At 47.2% G+C, this 12,222-nt stretch overlaps 1 protein-coding gene across 1 annotated transcript in view; it reads right to left on the bottom strand.

The window, feature by feature from the left end:
• The window catches only part of PDCL3 (phosducin like 3), a 191,236-nt gene that overhangs the window by 149,251 nt on the left and 29,763 nt on the right, over nucleotides 1-12,222 (bottom strand). The gene's annotated exons all lie outside the window — the stretch shown is intronic.

Below are 12,222 nucleotides of genomic sequence, written 5' to 3' on the forward strand. Positions count from 1 at the left end.
CTTTAAGATGCAAAGAGTCTCTGAAAATTCTGCCGAGGAGAGCGTTGCCTCCAGACCCTTGCCTTGCTGAAGGATTTGTTAATCATGCAGCTTTGGGCTGCTGTGGGTTCCTCTGTGCCCCTCAGCAGTTTCTGCTGCGGCAATGAAGTCACTTACTTAAAGCAACAGGAAGGAGTGCTGCTGGCCAGAGTTGAGTTGAGAAGGAAGGGATGTTCCCTACAAAGCCTTGAGCAGTAGGCTCCCTCCCAGCTCTAGAGAAGCAAGTCTTGCCCACCTGCCAGTCTCTCAGGAGACCCTTGTCTATCTGCTCCCTACAAGCTCCTTAAGGCTCTGGATGCCACATCCTGGCTCTCGCTCTGGACTCAAGAGTATGGGTGATACATAGTTCTCCAATTCAATGTCAGATATCTCAAGGTACCTTCCTGACAAACGAGTGGCTTTGATGCCTTAGGGTAGAAGAATATAGTGAGGAGTTAAATTTGAAGACCTGTACTTTTAAAACTAATACTGTATTATAAATCTAATGTAGCATAATAATTAAAAGTATGGAATAAAAGACAGACAACCCAAGTATGAATCCCAGCTCCATACTGATTGTGCTCTCAGGAGGGTTTCTTGATTGTTCTGCCCCTCAGTTTCCTCTTCTGTAAAATGTCAACAAGATAGCAGTTCTCTGTGGTGGAAATCCTTGGCTACTCTCCCTTTGCTATAACAGCAGAATTGTGGAGTGGCAGGTGCTGGTGGATTCTACCACATTTCCCAGCCTCCCCTGCAGCGTGGCCATGTGAGTTCATCTCCCACTGAGTAAGTGGAAATGACTTGTGCTATTTCCAAGTTGGGCCTTAGAAGAGCAGGTGTCTGCCTCTACACCCTTGTTCTCTGCTTCTGATGGCTCAAGTAGCAGTGACCAGAGCAACTTTAGAAGGCACATGGAGACAATGGTAGAGGAGCCATTAGCCTGACCATGTTGCCTTCCAATTTGGAATGCATGGTGTCACAAGAGGGAGAGATAATCTTCAAGCTGGGTAGAGCCACTTCATTTTTGTATCTCTTTCTTAAAGCAGCTATTGTTATCCTCACTAAAGGCCTACTTCACAGAGGTGTTGGGAGCATTCAATATGTTAATAAATGCAAAGGAATAGGAGTCAGTGCTGTATATGTGTTAGCTAATAGTACTGGTGATGAAAATAATAATAAAACATCATCATGTAATTAGGAAGGAGTAGCATATGTAAAAATTATGTGGTGTATTTCAATGCTGTGTATCAATGAGACATGTCTGATATAGAGTTTTCTACTGTCCGGCCCATAGATAGCTCAGCACCACTGCTCAGACAACCCACAATTGATTGGTAACACAAAACAGTAAAGCACGTGATATTCTGGATTATTTCTTTGTTTACAAAAGGTCTTTATGATAACTAAAATAGTGTACCCTTCTTAGAAAGTTCCCACGAAGAGTAATTAAAAACTTGTGCCAGAAAGAGGGGGACAGAGTGATACTGATCCTGCTGGATGGCTTTCAATTACTTAGGAATATAAATGCGAAGAAAACTGATACACCACCCCTTTTCTAAATCTGTGCTATTTCTTTGTGCCTTCTTTCCCGCTTGTCCACTCTTACGTGGGCACTTTGGGTAGGTGCATTTCCAGAAAAGGTAGGGTGTTCATAACCACTAACTATAGAGCTCACAGCCCCTACAGTGGTTGCCCTGGGACGCATGCTCCCCTGGTTGCCTGGTTACTAGTGGAGAGGAGAGCTGCAAACTGAGAGGAGCTGGGAGCAGGCTGTCCAGAGGAAAAGCAGACGGGCTGCAGAACTGTGGGGTTGCCAGGAGGCTTTTGTTCTGATAAGTGCATGGAGTTGCTGCAGCTTTACCGCATGGTGGTCCAGGCAGAGACAGCTGCCCCTGCTGCCAATCAATGTTAACATACACTCAGAGCCCACAGGGGGCCACTGTGTCAACTGTGTTGATCCCTGCTTTGGACAAGAATGAGAAACGCCTGGGGGCGCCTGGGTGGCGCAGTTAAGCGTCCGACTTCAGCCAGGTCACGATCTCGCAGTCCGTGAGTTCAAGCCCCGCATCAGGCTCTGGGCTGATGGCTCAGAGCCTCGAGCCTGTTTCCGATTCTGTGTCTCCCTCTCTCTCTGCCCCTCCCCTGTTCATGCTCTGTCTTTCTCTGTCGCAAAAATAAATAAACGTTGAAAAAAAAATTTTTAAAAGAATGAGAAATGCCTGAACTATTTCCAGCTCCCCTGGATGACAATGTTGACAAGGACCTCCCACTCCCCAGCCCCAGAACTGAGCTGGAGATGGATGGCACCCAGACGGAACCCAAGGAGGCAGGAAGGCTGCCGTGCCACAGTCACATCCTGCAGCCCAAGACCAGAGTACTTCTCACATCACAACAGCATTTGTGAATTAGCTCTGGAGGTCCATATAGAGCTAGATAAACAAATGATACCGAGAGCTGTCTGACTCCCAGCCTGTCAAGGGATCCCAGATTTCTCCATTACCCACGTAGCCCCTATACCCAGCCAAGTGTCTGTGTAATGTGGCTACTCCACACGTTTGATACACCTGAGTGAAGGACTAAGTGAGCAGAAGGTAGGTCAGCAGGTGGTCACAGGCCCAGGCTCTGGCTGCATATAGCCTGGTTCTGCCACTTACAGGTGATACAACATTGGCCTAGGTCATTTCCCCTCTCAGGTCTCAGTATTCTGATCCCTACAATGGCAACAGATAGAATTGCCTAACAAAACACTGGACAGATTCAACATAAGGAAGGCAAAGTGCTTAGCACAGAGTCTTTCAAATAGTATTTGTTCAATAAATGGAGTGACAGTCTCAGTTGTACCTTTCTGTTGTCCTGGAGTAATTATCAATAGCATCTGCTTTCACATTTAAAAGTGTCCCAGTTTGAGTGATGAATGATATGTTCTATCAACAGATGATGATGATGTTGATGATCATGATGACAATGACTAACTGGGGCAGGAGGCCAGTCAGGGACTGGGAGGGGTCCCTGCACGCAAACCTGAGCTATATGGCTTTCAGCCAACAACCAAGGCATCTTCCCTCCCAGCTCCATTCGCCCGCACCATGCATAAGTGAAGTTATGCGGGTCATCACACATAGAGTAGATCAAATCAGAGACCACATATGGGATGTTTTGTTTGAAAGGCACCCTGATCTCACGGAGCCACCAGCCCTACTGGACAAGGGCAGTGAGGAAAAAATAAGGCAGCCAAGAGTGGACATGAGCAGGACAGTGAGCAGAAAGAAGAGTGTGGTGAGTCCCCTGGGTGGGGAAGCTAGTGTGCTTGCTCACACAGATGCAGAAAGACTCCTGAGAGCTCAAGGTGGGACAGAGCTATGGAAAACCCTCCAAAGATAATTCCATGACTTTCTTCCTGATGACTGGTTTCTCTCCAGGACTTCCCTTTGTTTTCTCCTCACAAGGAGCTTTACAGAGATCTTGCAGGTGACAACAATTACAAGCATGTGTAAGGCAAAGCCCCTGAATAACACAGAAGCAACAGCCATCAGTTGTGGAGTTGGAATTCAGCACTGTCATTTCTTTACAATTTCTTTACCTCAGCAATCATTTCTTTACAATTTCTTTACCTCAGCAATCAATAAGACTAGTGCTGTTATCACCCTTTAAAGATGGGGAAATGGAACTTGGAAGATGAAGCCATTCCTCCAAGTTCTCCCTGCTGGAAGGGGTGGGACTGGGATTTGAACTGGGTTTCTCCAGCTCCAGGGCTGTTCGGCCTACCAGCTCCCTGGACATTGAGAGTTATGTACCATGACACAGTCAGAATGGGAAGGCTCCCTGCAATCCAGGCTGGCTGCTGCCCCTGGCAGTCCCCACAGCCATGGAATAAGCCAGAAAGTGAGGACTGAAAAGACCAGGAATGTCCCATGGATGGAAGTCTTGCCTTCAAAGTACAGCCCACAGAGATAGCACACGTGGAGTGTCAGCTTTGTGGGAGTGGCAATCTGAGTCTCACCCAAGTCCCCTCAGGGAAGTGGGTATTTACCTTAAGGATAATAATAGCAATATTCAACATTACCTGAGCACATATGATGTGTCAAGCTCTAGGCTTGATGCCCCACTTGAGTTATTTCTTTTAATATTCACAGGGACCCCACGAGGTAAGTGTATGTAAGAATGGGTACAAACCCCCATCAACACCAGTCCTGGCTAGCTCTATTTCATAGGCAGAAACCCAGTGCCCAGAAGTTTCTGGAAGGGAGAATGTTCTCTACTCAGGGCAACAATTTAACCCCCTCTGAACATGAAATGGGACAAGTTCCCATCTATGGGCCAGTGGGCCATGGGTGGTGGCAGGTGTGAATCCTGAGCAAGTATGAACCTTTCTGGACAGTTGGCTTCCTGGCTCCATCACAAATTTTGTGTGTGTGTGTGTGTGTGTGTGTGTGCACGCGCGTGCCTGATGAACACTCAATTCTATCAAAGGAAATCACAAAATGTGAAAATTAATTTTTCTCTCCAGGAGAGAAACATCAGGGACTACAAAGTACGTTAAAGGTATAATATGCAGAAAGGAGGTCAGGCTTTGACCTTGGCCAGCAAACTCTGGCCTTGGATCTTAGGAAGAAGCTGTAAGAATATACTGTGTCAGAACCTCAATGTGTCATTGGGGTGAAAGACAAGGCCCCAAATGCAGAGGTATAGGAGTGGGCCTCCAGTTCCTGGGACCTGGGGCAGGAGGCATAGGCAAGGGCAGGGCCAGGAAAGTCTGGGGGAACAGATAGATTATCCAGGCAGGGGTTCAAGCACAAAGACTCAGTTACCCACTTGGCAGCAAGGTGGGGACTTAACAGGAGAAAGTTAGGAGCCCTGTTGCTAGGACTGGGCTCCGAGAGAAGAACAAGATGAATTGGACACTGAACCCCATTTCCTTATGAGGAGTGTCCCTGGACTCAAGATAAAAGAGCTAAGGGCTGCATTATAGGTGCAGGTCAGGTGTGGAGAAGTATGAGAACAGGGCTGGGAGAAGAGTGACCTGGTAGGTCGGTCCCACATGAGACCTCCAATGTTGGTCTGGACACTGTGGAGGCATAACAGTACAGCTGGACATGACTTTTCATGCACTGCTTTTCAGAGGGGCCCCCAGAGCACCTGGCTTCCAGCATGCTTCTGACAGCATGCTGTGTGAAACCTTTGGAAGCAGTTCCCTTGTTGGCACTTCCAATAAGAACTGGGTTCCCCAAAAGTAGGTCAGGAGCTCCCGGGAAACTTATGGATTCTGACTTTGATTTTTCCATCTTGAAGTTCAAAGAGCATGAGTAAGTTCACTGGAAGAAAAACAAATGCCTTTTTTTGAAATCCAAAACATGCTTGGCACGAAGGGAACTAAAAAACTCAAAGAGTCAGGAAAATCCTAGTTGTGGCCTAGCAAATACTCACCCACTGTCTGACCCCAGTCTGTGGTCATGGCTGGTCCCCACTGAGGTGGGGCGGGTACAGCTCCGGATACAGAGAACATGACGCTGGATGACCCAGTATGTTCTTTGTGCTGCCACCCTCTGCCCAGTCCCGCTCAGAGTGACCACAGAGTATACTGCCACTGACTCTCTTTCCACATGAGCCCTAAGGATGATTTATTACCTCAGTGAACATCTGAAGCCTTTTGTATAGGGAACAGGTTTCTTTATCCCTCTTTGCTAGAAAGGGGAAATGGGGGGATCCCAGCAAGAGGAAGGGCATCATTTCACCCTTGGCTCATGGCTCATGATATGAATAGAAGTATGAGCCATACAAAGAACCCAGATCTTTAAGAACCAGGACCACATGCTGTTTATTTTGTATCCACAGCAGTATTTAGCCAGGATCTTGTCCAGAGTCAGTTCTCGATGAATAAATGAGCAAGGAGCAAAGCTTGTGTCCTCAGAGTCTGGCATAACAGTATCTACCTACTGGAAGATGGGTTTAACAGTAAGGCACAGGCAGTGAATCCTGCTCTGCCTCTTGCCAACTCCAGTGGGCTTCTATTGATTTGGCCTGACCAGCATCCCCTCCACCTTCTTCAGGTAATAAAATCCTGATTTTCCAGTGATACACCATCTCTTCTCCATTCTCGATTCAATTAATCCAATTTGGGTGGACAGGACTACCCTAGGCTCTGGTGGCCATGTGACCTAACCCAGAAAATCACAGAAGCAAGTGAAGAATTTATAAATGATTTCACTTTTTGGAGGCAAATAACTCCTACATTAGAAAATGATTTTGGGGCGCCTGGGTGGCGCAGTCGGTTGGGCATCCGACTTCAGCCAGGTCACGATCTCGCGGTCCGTGAGTTCGAGCCCCGCATCAGGCTCTGGGCTGATGGCTCGGAGCCTGGAGCCTGTTTCCAATTCTGTGTCTCCCTCTCTCTCTGCCCCTCCCTCGTTCATGCTCTGTCTCTCTCTGTCCCAAAAATAAAAAAATAAAAAAATAAAAAAAAAAAACGTTGAAAAAAAGAAAATGATTTTATCGGGGGGCACCTGGGTGGCTCAGTCGGTTAAGGTCCGACTTCAGCTCAGGTCATGATCTCACTGTTCGTGAGTTCAAGCCCCGTTTCAGGCTCTGTGCTGACAGCTCAGAGCCTGGAGCCTGTTTCAGATTCTGCATCTCCCTCTGCCTCTCTCTGCCCCTCTCCCACTCATACTTTGTCTCTCTCTCTCAAATATAAACAAACATTAAAAAAAATTTTTTTAATGATTTTATCTATGTAAGTCCAGATGGCAATATTCATAAATAAGCTGCTTTCAACGGCCCTGGCCTCTTGCCCTTGAAAACGTTAGATGACTATAGCAGTAGATACAGGTTACTTTGTCCTCAGACAGCAGAGAACATTTATACAAATGAATAAGTGGGAACAAATCAGATTTAATCTCATGTTGATAAAACTTCAACAGGAACAAGCACCCCTTGATCTAGTTGTTAGAGCCAGCTCAGCTACAATGAGATGTGTTTCAAAGTTTGTACAGAAATCAGGGTGGAATTTTTAATGCATCTTGAAGATTGTATTCTTCAAACACATATATTAATACAAAACAAAGAAAAAAAGCAGTCTCATCCACAGCTTGGTCAATTTGCTGACTTTGGAATGAGGGTTACAGAAAGTCTGTGATTTCCTCACCTGTGATCTTTTCATTTCTGGTCAGGTCCTAAGCTTTTTGGTTGGGGTGCTGCTAATAGTTCATTTCAATTCCCTCCCAACTGGACATGGTGTCTGTTGGCTTCACAGTTGAGAAGGCCCTGATCCATGACCATGAGGTGGTGTCATCATCTGCAATTGTCTATGAGGACATGCAATGTTGGCCACTCTTCGGTGGCAAGCCAAACACCAAACTCAGGGCCATCAGATTCTCAGTTTGGTCTATTAAGAGTCACTTTGTTCCAGGGCAAACGGCACTTGAGTAGCTCTTTTAATGGGCTGGGTGAAACAACCCCTGGTTTCAACAACAGCTTATGTGATTCATTAGGCCAACCCAAGGATCATGTAGGCTTTTCACATAACTACTAGAGAAGGGCGGCCTAACTCTGGGCTGGGACCCAAGGTCTGGGCTGTGCAGTGTCAGGATATAGGCACCTCAAGAGGGAGAGGGTCCCCAAAATGCCTACCAAACTGGAGCCTCCACAGAGAGGATTCCATGCAAAGGGGCTTCAGATAGCAGAAGACATAATAAAAGTCATCCTAATCCCTTGGAAATGTTCCAAAAATAAATATGGAGGCAGTATTAGGTTCCATCCTTCTCACTGGAGAACCAGTCCTTTGGATTTGCCAAACTTAGTTTCCAGGTGAAAGGTTGCCAGTTTTGGGACTTATTACTATTTATCCAAACCAAAAAATAACATAATTGGGGATTTGCCCTAGTATATTTTTTTCCTTCTATTATCACTCCAGTATTTTTTTAAATACTAATGTTAGTCATTCTCTAAACTGAAAATGGGGGATAATGGTGCCAGAATCACATTGCTTAACTATTGACAAAGCAGAGGACCAGAACTCGTGGGAATTCTGACTTTCGGGCCGTCCAGATTTACCAGGGACACAGCCCACCTCGTGAACATACTACGTGTGCTCAGTAGAGATTTGAGTGGAAGGATGATGACAGGACTATCCCCTTTGCAGAGAGAAGAGTCTGAATGCTGCATGACTACGGCTATAGCTCTGGAGTTCATGAAGTTTACATCCTCTCTCCATTCATCCAAAACATCCCTTTCCTTCTCTATGAAGCCTTTTTAACAAGTCCAATGCTCAGTTCAGGAGACTCTCCCAGAATTTACTGACTTGAAACTACAATTTTAGTCAAGGGACTCATAAGAACTAATCAACTCCAGTATGTGTGTACCCTTCATTATAATCTTGTTTCTTTCCTCCCTGCTTTATTTTCAAAAGGTATTTGAAGCATCTTCCACCATTAGTTCCTTTCTATCTTTTGCTTGGATCTACATGGTTTGAGCTCCGCAGTGATTGATGGCCCGGCACAAAGTGCTTATGAGAGCGACAGCAGGAGAGGAGGCACAGTGTTTGCAGTTTGGGTGTGGGTGACCTGCCTAGGGAAGAGTAGAGAGAGACCTGGGTGACCAGCAGAAGCCAGGAGTGTGGACACACAGTGGACAAGCTGCTAGCTGGTCTCATGGAGTCTGCTTCTTTCCATGCTTCTGCATTTACAGCATTTAAGTGCACACATCCCACCTAACTTTCTCTGACTCTATATTCAAAACTGTGTGAGGGCTCCTGCCTGCCTTCCCCTTCCAGGGAGAGTGAACCCCCTCAGTGAAGAGGCTGAGGGTACTCAGACACTACCCCATGCCAAGACCAACATGGCAATGACACATTCATCAGCACAGGAAGCATGGTGCCTGAGGCCTTCAATCCTGTGAGGAGCTCATGTAAGTGTTTTAATTTATTTTAAAGTCAGAAGGAAAAATTAGTACAATGGATATAAGATGATGAATCCAGTCTGGATTATATTCATCTTTATACAATGCAGTCATAAAATATAATTTTTAATATTTCTTTTATAGAGGAAGGAGCCCACAAAGGCAAAAGTGCCCGGGGCGTATGAAGCCCTATGTGGCCTGAAATCTTCTGACTAGAGGAAATACTAAGGAAACTGGAAAGCTAGGGCACAGCAATGCCTGTTTCCTTCCTTCTTTCAATCATTTGACCCTTTCTTTTTCTTGCTTCCTTTTTTCCTCTCTCCTTCCTTCTATGTGCCCAAGAGGAAAAAAAAAATGTGTGCTTGAAACAGTGGCCAGACAGCCTGCTCTGTCAGGGAAGACGCTGAGGGAGACATGCTACCCACATCAAACAACAAAGAAGCCTGTGGGACACAGTAGACAATGCCTGGCCTTCCACTGCAACAGCCCCCAAGGCCAGGCCTTACCCCAGGTCCTCATGCTAGTTCTGTCACTCCTCTGGGTGTTGAGCAACCTCCCCATGCCCGGTACAAAGATGAGAAGGGCCAGGCCCTCCCTGTTGGGAAGGGACACAGAACAAATGGGCAATGACAGAGCAGTGTGACACACACAGTACATGATGCCATGGTCAGATGGGCCGGGCTGCAGAGGCAGTGCTGTTTTCCAGAGAGGAGCTCCTGGACCCCAGTGCCAAAAGGTGTGGAAAGCCGGAGTATGAGAGCAACGCAGTTGGGTTTGTATGTTAAAACACTCAACTCTGTGGCCTGTGGAGAATTGATTGCAAGGAGACAAAACTGGAAGCAGGAAGGCAGTTAGGGAAATGGAAGTCAACCAGAAAAGAAGGATATGGATCTGAATGAATTTGTAGGTGTCAGGATGTAGAGGAACCAAGCAAACGTGAGAGACTATGGAGTGAGATCTCTGAAATCAGAGGCGGGTGGGGTGGCTCAAACCTCTTGGGTCATGGGGAGGATGTGGCATCTCCTGGGAAAGGAATAGAAAGGAGGCTGGGAGGCTGGGAGGCTGGGTTTGGAGTGTGTTGATTTTGAGAAGCATCTAGATAGGCTTCAGTGGGCACATGGAAACCTGGCAGACAGTCTAAGCCAGGGATAAGCAGTTTTCTCAAATGAAGGAAGGCTCTGGTTTGGATGAGCATATCTGTTCCTGTGGTTGCCTAGGGCAACCACCATGGATACTCTAAGCTCTAGGAATTGATGGCTTTTTACCATGTCAAGAGAGAGTTTGCACAAAATGCCTTCCTGGGTCCTGACAGAGAGTCTGTGGCTCTGAGGACCACTGGGAAACAGCAGTGGGCTGCTGCCCACAGGATGGCCATCTCTCTGTCTACTCAGTTGCCGCCTGGCCCTAGCACTTCAGGCCTCAGCCCCCACACCTACTGCCTGCTCTTTGCAGCCATCTGCTCCCACACTGAAAAGTACTGAGCTCTGAGCTTAGTACCCACAGAGGCAACAGAGGATGAGGAGGGTGGGTGAGAAAGGCAGGGTGGGGTGAGGTGGGCAGTAGGAAGGGGAGTGGATAGGAAGTCAAGGAGACTTGATTTCTGGTGTTATAACCTTGGGTGACCTTGGACAAGTCACTACCCCTTTCTGAACCTCTGTCCTCAAGCATTAGAGGTTAGATTGCTCTATTGATTTCCACAGTGGTCTGCAGTTCCAGGGTACTGCAAGTCCAGGAACTCATGGATCTGGAGAGCCTGGGCTGTGAGCACTCACTGGCTCTCACATCTATTATCTGTGTCTTCCCATACAGGACACGGTGTGACCAGAGCTTCCTGGCTGTGGGGTGAAAGGTTCCTTCCCTAACCCTTCTCACCCTTTTCCTAGCCAGCTAGTCCAACAGAGAGAGCAGCTTAACGGCTCTCAGCTTCAGCCAGACCCTCCCTTTGCCTGGTGGGGCAGCCCTGGACTGCCTATAGAGTCCCTACTGGCCCAGAGAGGCAGGTGGACCCTGCAGCTCAGTACCTCCTAACTGCCTGCCCTGGACCACCTTTCCCAGCCCATCAAGGGTTTCTGTCTTCCAGGAGCCTCTGTAGAGCTGAGGGGAGCATCCTCCAAACTCATGAGCCTGTATTACTGTCTAAACAAGACCCCAATCCTTATAGTGTGAGCCTCAGCCTGGGTCCTCCTCCTTGGGGTGCAGGGATGTGACACACAGGGGTGGGCCACCTGCTTCACTCCACATGCAGAGATAACAAGGCTTAGAGTTCATAATGGCAGTCAGGAGAAATAAAGTCCTCCCATGCCAGCGATGGCCACTGAGATGTTGCCATGGTAAAGGGGAATCAGCAGACCAGCTGGTGCTGGAAGAACTGTCAGCACTTTGACAGTGATACTAAGGCCAGTGGAGTGCACAGGACAAAGCTTTGTTCTGCTCCAACAGCATAAGGGAAGAAAGGCCCTTTGACTCCTGACTAGGTTTTACCGTCGCCTTGGTTCTAAGTTCAACTCTAAGGATTCTTAGAGTCTACTGCTTATTTGTGAGCTTAGAAGACAGGATAAGAAACAAACAACACCTAGTGCTTGACAACCACACCCTACTATGTGAAATCATGTTCCCAAGCCCCAAGGAAGCAGAGAAGGGAAAGGCAGAGCTCCTCATTTCTAGGTATTTATTACCCGCTTGGGAGACAATGACAAAGAGATTTCAACGCCATGTGCCAGAAGAAGATGTGAGCAGTACAGCTATGGATGATGAGTCCCAGGTCCTCCTGGTGTCCACACCTGTGGTTTAGTTCTCTCCACCTGCTCTGTGCAGGGACAGGGTTGGGCTGATGTTGCCTCCCCAAACCTCAAAGCAGGCTCTGATCAGTAGGGGCTGGACAGCCCACCCGTTGACCACTCTATTGAGCATAACCCCCTCCAGGGTAGGCTTATCATTCCCATTTTCCATCAGGGGAGATGGAAGCTTGGAGAAGTCAGGCAACCCACACAGTTAAAGGGTAGGACCCAGATTCACAAGCAGGTTCCTCAGATTCCTAAACCCATGAGGGATGGGAGAGAAGAAACTGGCCTAAAAGATGTGGGCTCTGAGCAGGCAGAAGTTAGTGGACAAATGGGAGAGGAATATTCCAAGAAAGGGAACAGAGCAAAGAAAAAATTTAAAGGATTAAATTCAACATGAGAAACATTTTGCCATTTGTTTGAGTCAAGTAATTTATGCTCTAGACTTGCTTCTGCTTAACTCCATGGAATGCTTAATCTTTCTGAAATTTAATTCCCTTTCTTGCAAAATGGGGTATACTTACAGGGTGGTAGG

Source organism: Felis catus, chromosome A3 (genome assembly GCF_018350175.1).
Source record: "Felis catus isolate Fca126 chromosome A3, F.catus_Fca126_mat1.0, whole genome shotgun sequence".
NCBI classification, from domain to species: Eukaryota; Metazoa; Chordata; class Mammalia; order Carnivora; family Felidae; genus Felis; species Felis catus.